This window comes from Pagrus major, chromosome 1, assembly GCF_040436345.1.
Source record: "Pagrus major chromosome 1, Pma_NU_1.0".
NCBI lineage: Eukaryota > Metazoa > Chordata > Actinopteri > Spariformes > Sparidae > Pagrus > Pagrus major.
Window position 1 is genome coordinate 3,666,823 of NC_133215.1, and position 14,523 is coordinate 3,681,345.

General features: G+C 38.4%; 1 protein-coding gene across 1 annotated transcript in view; it reads left to right on the top strand.

The window, feature by feature from the left end:
- Positions 1-14,523, top strand: part of nup133 (nucleoporin 133) — a 426,297-nt gene that overhangs the window by 328,889 nt on the left and 82,885 nt on the right. The gene's annotated exons all lie outside the window — the stretch shown is intronic.

The window sequence follows — 14,523 nt, forward strand, 5'->3', positions numbered from 1 at the left end:
TATAAATAATTAAATTAAAAGTCAGATTCATCTTTAACTTTGGATAATGTGCGTTTTATCTCCTTTTTGCCAGTTCTTAGTCACTAGCATTACAGGTGCACCCTGTAGTTTTGGGAAAGATTATTTCCCAACCCATCAAATAATGACGCCTTGGGACGACGGTTGAGTTTGGACTGAAACTCAAATATCAAACTATTCTTACAAATAGCACCTTTGAGAGAAATCTCCATCGATTTTCATTGCTGAATAAACAAACTGACCTTAAAGGACAACGCAATTTATACTGTTTTACGTTGTTTATGTGTGGCGGACCCTGCCACCTTTCTAGCTTCAAACAGTCCTCTGGGACCTTATTTTCCTCTGAGAACAGCTTGTTTATTCACTTATGGATATTCCTGAGTTTGTATTATTACCTCATTAATATTGTAAATTTTAAAATTCTGGGTTTGAAAACTACATAATGCCCCTTTAAAGGATAAGTTCACCCAAAAATGTAAATCCAGTCATCATCTCCTCCCTCCATGCTGATATAAAGTCTCGTAAACAGAGTTGCAGCGTTCTGCTAAACAACTGAAGCAGCTGGAGACTTGATTTAAAACAGAAAAACAAAACGTGAAATGGTTGCATACAGGCATTATCCTCGTCTCCAGAAGCCCCCAAGATCCCAAAATGTCCCTCACTGTAGCCACTAGCTTTAGCGCCCCCTGTAAGAAGTGGGTGCACAAGCTGGGCCATCCAGCAAGACAGACTAGGGGCCGCCAAGTTATGGATTGATAATATTTTGAAGGTTTTATTTATTCAAAAATCTAAATGTGTTTAAAAAATACACAAAAAAAACTTAAACAAAGATTAATTTTGTTGAAAAAACATTTAATTTGTACAACATTGATAGTTTGAAGCCTTTAATTGTTTAAAAACATTTAATTGTGATATTTCCTTCATTATCTTCAATATACACTTTGCCTGTTCACTCCACTGCATTTTTAAAATATACTTTCTATACAATTAAATAACTAAATAACAAAAGATAACTATGAAATCAACTCAGAAAAACAAAAGAAAATAAAAATACAAAAGCAGTGATGTGGATCGTTGTGTTGTTAACACTGTTTTTGTTTTGTTAATAGTCTAAGCGTTGTGTTTTGATGCATGTCGAGGTTTACAGTCCGTCTGTCACCATGTCTGAGTCTGCTGTGATCCGTGCTACTGGGAAACAGGATTTTACAGGGAGTACCTGAATGCAGCATCGCTCTCCTCATGGCATCCAGGGCTTTTGTTGGTCCCCAGCTTTTGTTGTCTCTCTCTCTCTCTCCCCCTCCCTCTCTGTCTCTATGTCTCTCTCTCTGTCTGTCTGTCTCTCTCTCTCCCTCCCTGTCTCTATGTCTCTCTCTCTCTGTCTGTCTCTCTCTGTATGTCTGTCTCTTTGTCTCTCTCACTGTATCTTTCTGTCTGTCTCTCTCTGTCTTTGTCTCTCTCTGTCTCACTGTCTCTCTTACTCTCTCTCTGTATCTGTCTCAGTCTCTCTGTCTGTCTCTTTGTCTCTGTCTCTCTCACTGTATCTGTCTGTCTGTCTCTGTCTTTGTCTCTCACTCTGTCTCTCTCTCTCTGTCCCACTGTCTCTCTCTCTGTCTGTCTGTCTGTCTCTCTTACTCTCTCTCTCTCTGTCTGTCTGTCTCTCTCTTACTCTCTCTCTGTCTTTCTGTCTGTCTCTCTGTCTCAGTGTCCCTGGTAGATTTATGTCCACACTCAGTTCAGTTATAATTCACGTCCCTCTGATCTGAGATCAGCTCCTTCTTCTCATGTATCCGCTGGAGTAACTCTCAAACTGACCGTGTGGATATTTTGCAAGTTGACAATAAATTTTTTTCAGACCTTTATAGTTATTAATTCACTCAGGCTCACCAAAATGTATAGCACCCCCTCCCTCCCCCGTCCTCCACCTCCCACCCTCCCTCCCTCCCCCCCTCGTTCCCCAGCCTTCCTGTGAATGGATGCTTTGTTTGAGGATCCTGGTCCCAGTCTGGCTGCAGGCCTACGTAGACGGGACTGCTGCTGCTGTCGCTGCTGCTGCTTTGCATTAATCAATTACAGTCTGTGAAATAACAATTCAGTCCCACTTAACGTGCTATGAAATGGGACAGTTTGTGGATATTGTTCAGAGGTGTCTGCTCACTGTCAACACGTGACAAACATGACCCCACAAAGAAAGAAAAAGAAAAGTAAAAATAAAAAGAGGAAAGGCAAAAAATGTAATTCAGTGAAATCCAACAGGAATAAAGTAGCAACAGCAGTGTGTGTGTGTGTGTGTGTGTGTGTGTGTGTGTGTGTGTGTGTGTGTGGTCATGGTTACTAGTGTCAGTTTGCTGTGGTGGTGTTGGGTTTCTCTGTCCTGGATCTCCTCCTGCAGAGATGATACGAAGAGGAGAAGAGAAGTTACAGGCGTGAAGAAAAGAGGAGGCGACACAGCTGAGAAATAAACTGGGGGATTTGAGTTCAGCTGATCGATCGAGTCTCTCAGAGAAACTCCAGAGACGTCTCTCTGTCTCGTCTGCAGGTGAGACTGCTGCTGGTCCCTCAAAGATAATTAAGGATGTTGGATGTATGCAACATATATTATTTAACAAAGGTCAGAATATCAGGAGAATCAATGTTAGATTTAAAAAGCCACTAAACTGTTTCTGGAACCGTTCTCATATTTTCTGACCTTTGCGTTTGGCTTACATTGTATTTTTATGTATTTTGATGCCGTGTGATGTTAAATTGTTGTTGTTCATTTGTGGACTTTGTATGGATTCAGCTTCATTTTTTAATTTTCTCACAAGGCACAATTTATTCTGCTGCTTTGCTTCAGACCCTCGACCTTCTGGAAAGCACATCTTTTCTGGGATCATGATATGTACCAAACTCCATTTGAAAAAGATGGAATTTTCTTACTTCTTGAAAAGTGGCATTTATCATTTCAGTGAGTCAAATATGCAGAGTAAAACAATAATTTTAAGGTCAAAATCGATCGGATAATGTAGAATAATGGGGTGCCAAATTACAAAAAAATAAAATAAAGAAGACAGAACAAATTACTTAATTTTGCAAAACTAAACAATATAATTTTAAAGAATAAAAATCTTCATTACCACAGATTGTAGAAGAAGTTTTTTTTTCTTCTTTTTTTTCTGGGAAACAGAAGTCATGATATGTACCAAACTCCATTTTAAAAAAATTAGATTTTCTTACTTCTTGAATAGTGGCATTTATCATTTTAGTGAGTCTAACACGCAAAAAAAACAACAATAATTTTAAGGCCAAAATAATGTGAACTAATGAGGTTTCAATGGGGAAAAAAAGATAGTAGAGGAAAGAACAAATGACTTCACTTTGCAAAACTAAACTATATAATTGTAAAGAATAAAAGTCTTTATTATCACAGACTGTAGAAGTTTTTTTTCTGGGAAACAGAAGTCATGATATGCACCAAACTCCATTTAAAAAAGATGAGATTTTCTTACTTCTTGAATAGTGGCATTCATAATTTCAGTGAGTTTAATCTGCAGAGAAAAACAATCATTTTGAGGTCAAAATAGATCAGATAAGATGGACTAATGGGGTGCTAAATAAAGATTAATAAAGAATAAAGAACACATGACTTCATTTTACAAAACTAAACAATATGATTATAAAGAAAAAATTAATTATTATTCCAAATTGTAGAAGAAGTTTTTTTCTTTTTTCTGGGAAACAGAAGTCATGATATGTACCAAACTCCATTTAAAAAAGATGCAATTTTCGTACTTCTTGAACAGTGGCAGTTATAATTTCAGTGAGCCTAATGTGCAAAGAAAAACAATCATTTTAAGGTCAAAATATATCAGGTAATGTAGAATAATGGGATGCCAAATTACAAAAAAAGAAAATAAAGAAGACAGAACAAATGACTTCATTTTGCAAAACTGAATAATATAATTTGAAAGCATAAAAAAAGCTTAATTATCACAGATTGTAGAAGAAGTTTTTGTGAGAACACTGAGGCTTGAATGTTGTGTCAGAGTTTTAAAGTTTCCTCAGTGGTGGAGGACGTATGAAACTAAAAGTTTTAAGCTTATTTTGACTCATCTGTTTTAGACATTTTCTTCATGTTGAACATCTAAAAATGTAAAAGTGTGTAGCAGCCTCTAGAGGCCACAATCAGGGGCGGTTCCTCATATATAGGCAATATGGGCAGCCCGCAAAAATAAAATAATAATAATAATAATAATAATAATAACATCCTCTACAGTGGGGAAATTTAAATGTACTGTACTGAACTTTGAGGTACTGAGTATTTCTACTTAACACTACTATATACTGTTACCCTACATTTCTGAGGGAAATATTGTATTTTTTACTACATTCATTTGATTCAGATTTAAAATATTATTGACAAATGAATAATGATATCAATGGATTAACCTGGCAGTTTATAAACTTGTTAAAATGGGCCTCACATTCACGTGTTACTACACCTCAGTGCATCAATAACTGTAATCTGGTCATTTAATACATACGATTCTGAAATGGACCGTTCAGCATGATGAATACTTTTTGTACTTTGTGTATTTTTATTCTCAGAGGTTTGATCTTTTACTGTTGAAGGCAGGATCTTTAATTGTAACAGAGTATGTGTAAGCTGTGCGCTTGATCATTTTACTTCAGTAAGTTTTATAAGAGTATTTCTCCCACTGATCTGAACGAGGTGCAGCAACAGACGAAAAAACACGACTTTACAATTTGTAAATTTTACCCTTAAGGTCTTAAACTCTATTTGTATGAGCCATGTGTACTTATATCTGGAGGCTTTAGTATCTGATTTTATGTTATTTTTCAATCCTGTCCTTAGTATTTTGCTTTATTTTTTTGTCTGAATACTCTGACTCATTTGTTTCTATAGATATTGTTTGTTATTATTAAAAACAACCTGAACAAACCTGCACCAGATGATAAGAAATAAGCTTAATGGGACCAGTTTAACCTCAAAGAGTTGGAGAAAGAAAGAAAGACGTCTTTTGGGAAATTTAAGCCCAAAGTGCTGTATTTCCCGTATGACAACAGTGACACCTGCTGGTCAGAGGCAGCAACTGACCCAGGCTGGCCCGTCTGACCTCCACACCCCTCAAACATTCAGTTTACACAACTTTATATTGATTTCTTCGTAATTACCATCAATCGCACTTTATATCAGTTCGACATGAATCGTTCAATGTGAAATATGAGATACATATAAATGTACATAGATCAAATATACCAAAATACAGGACGAGCAGCTCTGAACCTCGTCTTTCAGTCTTAACTGTCAAAGAGAGAGAAGATTTCACAACAATCCTCCACGGAGAGAGAACATCGTCAACCTGCTACAACTCCAAACACTGAATGTGAGTTCATTTAATTTATAAAGTAATTGAAAAACATAAAATAATTAATTCTGTGATTTTTTTTGTGGTCATAACATCTTCTTTCAGACTTGTGGTGAAAAAACTTACAAAATACACAGTTAGCTGTTAATTTTCTAATATAAGTAACTGAGGACGTCATGGTGATCTCTATTGGTTATTTATTTAACCCTATTCCTTCATTTGTTTGTCTATAAAAGATACATAGGCCCTTTTTCTCAGACTCAGTCAGGAATCTCCTGTTCAGCAGCACTTACATACACCACACTTTCAAGTTTGTCTATATTCTGAAGGTTTTTATAAAGAGGGTTGTTCATATGTCATTCTAACATTAACCTAATAACATTTTATTCTTGAAAAAATAACGAAAATGAGTATAAAATAAGCATTTTTTGATTTACAGAGTGATAAAAACAGATATCCAAGACTCCCTCTGTAAAAACCTTTGACTCTGATATGTCAACACACTTTTTTTTTTAACTTTATACAGTAAAGAGTGAAGCTATAACTGAATAACTTTCATGCTTTCAACCTGCTGTGTTTTCAGCTTCATTCAAAGAAAAAATGGCATCCCGATCAGAGGCTGATCTCTCCTGTCCCGTGTGCCATGACATCTTGTCCTGTTGTCCTGACATGCAGCCACAGCTTCAGTAGAGACTGTGTGCAGAGCTGGTGGAGAAGTAAACCTGTACAGGAGTGTCCCATTTGTAAGAGAAGGAAACTGTGATCAAACAGCAGAACACATCAAGGTCCAGGCCCGACACACAAAGAGCAGTTTAAGGAGCTTCATCAGTTTCTACAAGAGGAAGAGGAGGCCAGGATCTCTGCTCTGAGGGATGATGAGGAGCAGAAGAGTCAGATGATGAAGAAGAAGACTAAAGGCTCTGGGTAAAGACATAGCAGCACTTTCAGACACGATCAGCGCCACAGAGGAGGAGCTGAGCGCTGAAGACGTCTCATTCTTGCAGAACTACAAGGCTGCAGTGATTAGAGTCCAGCAGCGCCCCCTGCTGGATGATCCACAGCTGCCCTCAGGAGCTCTGATAGACGAGGCCAAACACCTGGGCAACCTGAGCTTCAACATCTGGAACAAGATGAAGGACATAGTGTCCTACACTCCTGTGGTTCTGGATCCGAACTCTGCTCATCAGAACTCCTCCTGTCTGAAGATCTGACCAGTGTAACACACAAGACAATCAGAGGTCCATTGTGCTTGTACCCAGCGGTGTATCTGAGTACTTCAATCCAAATTTGAGATACCTGTACTTTACTTGACCTGAGCGATGATTTTGAACATGAATGTTTGCAATAAACTGAAGGATTGGACGGATGTTCTGTTACATGTTGTCAAACTTCTCCTTCTGAAGATAAACTATTTCATATCCCTGTTGGATCACAAACAGGCTGTTTTTCTGACTGTTTACAGATACATGGCTCTTCACAGTACAGTCAGTCAACAAACTTATGATGCTCTCACATTATATGATGCACCGCTGTAGATTAAAGTAGCCAGCAGTAGATAAAGTAGTTAAAATGAGCTCAACATTAAACATCTACAGCAGGAAAATGACACATACACATGAACGCAGCAGTAATATTAATCATCAGATATAAAAACACTAACAGAGACCATTTTACAGCATGAGTACTTTTACTTTTCATACTTTAATATTTACATACTTTTACTTAAATTGGGTTTTGAATGCCAAAACCTTAGCTTGTAGTGGATTATGTTCACACAGTGTGGTATAAGTACTTTCACTTAATCAAAGAATGTAAATATAGATCAATATTTAGTATAATTTACCATTCTGACAGGTTTAATACTCACTAGTTGTTGTTTGTCCTGCACAGTGAACGCAGCATTTGTGTTAGCATCTCCAGTCGAGCTTCCTGCTAACGTTAGCTTGGCCGACGCTGTTAGCATCGCTAGTGCTAAGCTAACACAAGCAGCGCCCGCTTCTTACCGCTGTTCATGAATGTCGTCATCATTAGTGGCCGCCGTGGAAAAGTTATTCATCTTCGGTGGTTTTGTCACAAACTTTCCATTTTCCTCCGTCTTCCTGCTCCTCTTTACTTCATTTTCGCGCGGTTTGTTTTGCTAGTTTTCAATCCCTGAATCATTTCTGCACATGCGCAGTAAGATGCGATAGTCCAACGTGGTTGAGACCAAAGGGGGGAGCCTGATATTATGACGTCATTCTAGCGAGGATTAAAAAAAACAAAAACGTGATCAATTAGCGAAAAGTCAAAGAAAACTTCTTAACCTTAAGTTTATGAGACGTTTGGCGCCCAAGACAATGAACTTTGCCTAATAGTCATAATTATATATGTATTATGTCTCAATGTTGTCAATAATCAGTAAGCTATGGCTGCCAGGTAACAGTCACTCAGGTGCTGTAGTAAAGTAAGCCCCGCCCACAGGCTCAGTGACGACAGAAGGCGGTTCGCGCCAAAATTCCAATGTCAGGGTTTATGGCAGACGATTTGGCGCCAAAAATGTAAACAATTAATGGTCGCTGACGGATCCAGCAGCTAAAGTCAATCACATCACAAACTGCTTCAAAATAAAGCACATTTCAGTCATAATAAGATGGATAGATAGATAGATAGATAGATAGCCTTATTAATCCCCAACGGGAAAAAATAAAATACAAATACAATCGAAATACAAGGGCAAATATAGAAAAATATGAGGTACTATATACAATAAACAAAAAAAACTAACATACTATATACAATAAAATGCTTAAGTAGTTATGAAATAAAATACTGAAGTATCGAAGACAAAAGGTAAGTGGAACATAAGGTGCAAGAGGATAAGGTGCAGTATTTACGGTAATAATAATAAAAAAATCTGCATGTGTTAGGGTTGATATATTTTTATGTCTTGCTCAAAAAAGATATTGAAGGTTTAGTCGATGCATCTACATCTGTGTTCATCCACAGGAAACTCTCCTCCTCCAGCTGCCGTGGTCTCACGCTGGACTCGACCATCTTTGCTCCTGACGCGTCGCCTCGCCTCGGCAGTGATGGCTGGTTCTGGTGTTGCTCTGCGGCTCCACGAGTTCAGAGAGTCTCAGGACTCCAGACCGCTTGATGGACCGACAGCAAAGTGAGTGAGCAGCATCAGCAGCTAAACCCTTTGGACTTTATTCAAAAAGTCATTTGGAAAGTTACTATTATTATCTCACCTGTTTTTAGGTGCGATGTGGAGGAATTTTAGTGGAAAACATTCAAAAATTTCAACCAAAACCAAAGATTATCCACAGAATGTGAACAAACAGAAGAGTGTTTGTATTATGTTATATTATTATGAGAGAGATCTACTGAAGTTAGCATGCTAACCAGTTAACCCCACAACCTGATCCGACCGTGCCACCAACACTCCCCAGGTGCTCCAAGCTTACATTTCAGATAGCTACCTGCATGGCTAACTGAGCTAACTAGCTAACAGCAGCTACAATTAGCAGCAGTTAGCGGTTACACTGGCTATATGCTGTCGTCTATATGTTTTGATTATGAAGTCGACGGGTGGCAAATTCTTGCATACTGCACCTTTAAGGCTGCAGCAGATGATTGTTGTCACTCAGGACTAAAGGTGCCGTGTGCAAGAAGTTTGTTTGAAAACATTCAGTCGGATTATCAACGTAATGTGTCTGAGGAGACATCCTGCACTGTCTCACCCGGAGCTGCATATTTCTGTCAAATGAAGAGGAGAAACACTGCCACAAGGGGGAGACAAAAGTTCAACACTCCAGCTTTAATGTTCAGTTCATCAACTAAGAACGAAGCGTCACATTTTATAAACTCTGAAATCTGTAATTTGGATAATTTATAGGAACTAAAGCTGTCAAATAGTTGTAGTGGAATAAAAGTACAATATTTCTCTCTGAATTGTAGTTGAGTAGACATGAAAAGTACATCAAATACTCACAAACACATTGTGAACTTCATGTTAAAGATGTAATGGCGACTTTGTACATTAAAAATCTGATTCTTCTTATTCCAGCCCGTCACGTCTGGGGAGAGATGCACATGGATTATATCCAGGACAGCTGGGTAGAGTCCATACTGTCCACTCAAAGGATTGTGGGTAATGTACACCGTTTCGTGCTCAGCCTCTGTTACTGTAGGGTGTCAGTGCTCAGCCTGAGGACAGGTGAGGAGATCAGACATGATTCAGCAGGTTCAGGTGTTTGATCAGAAGATTTCTGGACTTTGTAGGAGACCCAGGAACACACCGGAAGTTAATGTATCTGTTACATGCTCCCCTCTTCTGTGTTTTCTGTCTTTCTTTAAACTCCTCCCTCTCAGGTGCTCCTACTAAGGTGATTAGGCCCCGCCCCATAATTACATGAGGTTGGAGGAGAAGGACCAGGAAGTCATGAGTGTTTGTGTCTTTTTCCTCTCTTTTCTTTTGAGGATGGAGGGCTGGTAGTCCCGTTTTTGCAGCTTTGCTTGTTAGTTTAATTATGTTGTCTTTTTAGTTCTGGGTTCTTCGGTCCACTGTGTCCGGCCCAGACGTCCCCGATCCTTTTGTTCCTTTTGGCCAGACCTCCAGACTCCCATGGTTTTGGTTAATTGCGGTATTATCTGTTCTCGGGCGCGGTGTCCTCTTTACATGTTGCTGGTCACAAGGTAGAGCCAGCTTGTTTTGTGGTGACAGTATCTCATCTGGCTTGTGATCGCTTTCTCCCAGGAGGAGCTGGAAAATGTTGTTGTGGGGGGGGAGACGTCAGAAATAACACGCTGCTACTGGAACCTGGTCCCATGATAGGCGGCGTAAACCGGATAAATGTTTGGAAGTTTAAAATCTAGGCTGATGGGGGTGCTACCGCAGAGCAAGGTCAGGAATAGCCACATTTAAAAAGTTTGGTTGTTAAATACTTTATCCTGCCGTGGACCAGAGTGTTGGACAGGTAGAAAAGAAGTAGAGAGACAAATGTCTGGATGTAACTCTAATGGCAGCCTCTGTCTTTCAACCTGTCCTTCACAGTGGGAGGCCTGTTCAGTCTCCAAACCCTCCGTGTGAAAACTACCAGCAGAGTTTTGACCTCCGCACCCTGAGAGCGTTGACTGTCCTCCGCCACAGTCCTGCTGTCCTGGAGCAGCGCCCCCCTCAGACCACTTACCAGGAGCAGTTTGGTCTTCGGCCTCCTCTCCGTCCTCAGTAGTCAAACACAAACTAGCTTCTTTTTTTGTTTCACAACATATAAGATATCTGTCGGTGTTGATTTTCCTGTTTGAAACCAGTTTGCAGCAGAAGATTTTCAACATTAGCTCACTGACTGTGCGACTGCAGCAGTTGTTTGTAGATGAATTAATAAGCAGCTCCTGCTATTTTCTTTATTATTATCATTATTATTATTATTATTATTATTATTGTATTTAATTTGATACAGGCAAATAGACACATGACTATATGATAACACACAACTTAATCTTTACAAAAAAGACAAAAGACACTAGGACACAAACTATTGAAAATAAATAAATAAATAAAATTCATATGATCATTGTTGTAGATATTTTTATATACAGTTGCTTTCAAATTCCCCCAAATTCTTCCATTATGGTGAGAAGATGTTTTAAATATTTTGGATGAATGTGTTGCAGGACTTGATTTGACTTCTTCTCGTCATGTTGCAGTTGAAATATCTGTTTGTGATCCTTGTGTGGTCATTTTAGATCATCTAGCGGCTCACGTGATGTCTCGTGATTCAGCTGACTGACTTTAACACAGAATACAGACAGAACAGAGTCATGAGTGAATCTGATGTTCAACTGAAGCTCAGCGCTAATTGTGTTTCCTTTAATGATGTGGTTATGTAAAGTGTCTTTGAGCATCATGAAAAGCTATTTAAATAAATAAAAAGATAAATAAATCTTCTCCTTCTCCTTTTTCTTCTTCTTTGTCTTCCTCTTCCTCCTCCTCTTCTCCTCCTGCTCCTCCTCTTCTTCTTCTAAGCCAATAAGACGATGATCAGTGAGAGATAATCCATCTCTGTATAGTTATTAGTAGTTGTTCTTAGTTAATTTTGTCAGCTGTTCACTGTAAATCCTAAATTCTCTCACAAGACGAACATGTGTTGCAGTCACATCAAACCACAGTGAATCTTTTATTGATCATTATTATCATTTTGTCATTGTGCGGTCACTGTTTTCTAGTAACAGCTGCAGAACCAGTTTATTCAGGTTAATTCAGGAATGTGTCAGATCATTGTTCTGGTTGACGGGAAGCTATGAGCACATCAAAGTCTGTGTACTAATAATAAACACGTTTAAGATGAGTCAGGCCTGATGACAATAACCACACAGTCACAGACTTGCTGTATCATCACACTGAGATCATCATGTGTGGGTCATGTAATGTACCACACACGAAAATACAATATTAATTCATTAATTTAGTCATCAATATTTCATTCATAAATATCATGTAAATGTAATATATGTCATGTTTGGACCAGAATTTCTTCACATTACATTTATTTGTCATTTAACAACAACAGGGTTGAAAAACAAAAATTGAGTTTGAGTCCCTTTCAGCTACATCACAGATAACGAAACAAAAAAAAACCCAAAACAAAACAAACTATTTAATATGGTGGATGTTTTATATCGTATATGTCTCACAGCCTGAGGAGTGAAGCTGCTCGGTGGTCTGGCAGCGGATACTTCTGTATCTTTTGGCAGACAGACTGCAGTTTAGTTTAGGATGTAGAAAATATGTTCAGTTTGGCTCGAATACATTTAAACAAGATTTTAATCCTGTTGAATATTTGACGGTCATTTTAAAACCATGAAACTTTTGTGTAGAAAACAGTTATTTAAAAAAAAGAAGAAAGTTTAAACTCTTGCTCTGTTTCGTAAATAGTAATTAAGTGGAAAGTAAGATGTCAGTGTGGACACGCCTCCTCACAGTCCTGAGGGGTAATCAGATGAAAAATGTGAAACCAAATGTTTCTGTGTGGGAGTGTGGATCGTTTGAGCGTCTCTGTTCATAAGAGGAGACCGTGTGCGTCAGAGAAACAAGGAATATGTCTTCAGTTGTGACATGGGAATGTTCCTGTGTAGCTACATTATGTCACCCACAGTAGCCTGTTAGTCTCAGTCTACAAAGGTGGAATGTTTGTGTCTGAAAGTGATGAGCAAGCATGAGTTTGCAAATCAGACAGTGAACCGGTCCGACAGCATCACTGATCGCCGAGGAGCGAGATCCCCTCATGGCATCTTGTGACTGTTCTCAAGTTCACATGTGAACATTTTAACGTGGAAGGAAAATAATCCCTGATGTGAACCTTTCCACATGTTTTTCTCCACATCTGAAATCTCCATTTTCACGTGTGAGTTAAATTGATTTATATGTGATTGGCTTTTTTTTTTTTGCACATGTGGAAACAAAACATGGCAAACACAACATTAACATGCAAACTTAAATTTAACACGTGAGGAGAAGCAGATCTTCAGGTTTTTTCAAGATGTGGAAACAAAACATGGCACCTGAAATCATCTGATTTCCACATATTCACATGTGAATGGCTTTTTTAACATGCAAATTTAAATCTAACATGTGAAGAGAAACTAATCGTACATGCGACTGGACACTTTTACGAGTAATCGGCTTTTTTCACATGTGGAAACAAAACATGGCATCTGAAATCCTGAAATTTTCTTCTTGAATTCCACATTTTACCAAGCGGGTCGCAATTGAATTAAAACTTTCACATGTGAAAAGAAAATAATCTCTCATGTGAGTTCACATGAAATTTACATTTTCACATGTGAGTTACAAACTTTTATATGTGAATGGCTTTTTTTTTCCCTTGAAAGAAAACCGTACTGCGTGCTCTTTCTTGGTTTAGATTAATTTTTTTAATGTAATATATGTTTATTGTTTGAGTAACAACAATAAAACACGGCACATCCAGAAGGTAACTATCAATAACCAGGGCGATTTGTTTGACATTTCTATCAATCACATATCATTTGTGGTAACAGCTTCTTCTCTACACATGCAGAATTAACTTTTTTGCAAACACCAGTCCAAACAACACAGCCGTTTCTTTTTCATACTTATTTGCCTGAGACAAGAAGCTACAGTAGTAGGTTCCCACAGCTTCCCAAGGCCTCAGAAAACAAAGACGGTCGTTCCAGTTCGACATAGACGGATTATTTTACTTAAACAATCTGTCTTCTCTGGCCAAGATGTTCACATTGTTGTCCTCATAGGAATGATTTTTCTCCTTCAGATGTAAGTGTCCAGAGAAGACAGATGGTTTAAGTAAAATAATCCGTCTATGTCGAACTGGAACGACCGTGTTTGAACAGAGGAGGTGGCCTAAGACATCACTTATCACCCACCTACGATGCTGTACTGAGCTCTCTCCCCAGACGGCTTAACAACCATTCACACCTGGGCTCACCTGGCCCTAACAACCCACATGAAGGCCGGTTAAGTCAACGACACACAAGTGGCCCTAACGACTCTGAAACTCAGAGCTCATGTGTCCTTAACGACTCTGTGAGGACACTCCCACACATGGTTTAAAACCCTGCAACTCCCCCCCAGTTAGTCAGAGCTGAAGAAGCCTCTTGGATGAGAGGTGAAACGTCTTCAAGAGACTGAAACACGTCCAGTTGTCTACGATACAGCACCCAGATTTACCCTGACTGAGAACCTTCATCAACTAGTTACTGTTTTGTACCTTCAAATAGAGTGAGACATACAATAATACTGAGTTGTAACTAACTAATGATTAAGTAATTAGTAATTAATGAGTCATAACTAGTTTATGCCAAATCACAGTTATTCAGGATTTACTCATTAACGATTCATTAACTATCGAAACACGATGTTTTATTATTGACAACCCTCTTGTGAAAATTTCCAGCTCACGTGAGATTATTTTCCTTTCACATGTTAAATTTTAGTTTGCATGTAAAAAAAGCCAGTCGCATGGGAAAGTCTAGATTTTTGCACGTTACATGTTTGTAAAGGGTCAGCAAGTAAAATTATAAATTCTTCTTTTAAAAATTAAAAATGAAGTAAAATATACTCAAGACTAACCGGCAACAATTATGTAAGTAAGAGAAGCGT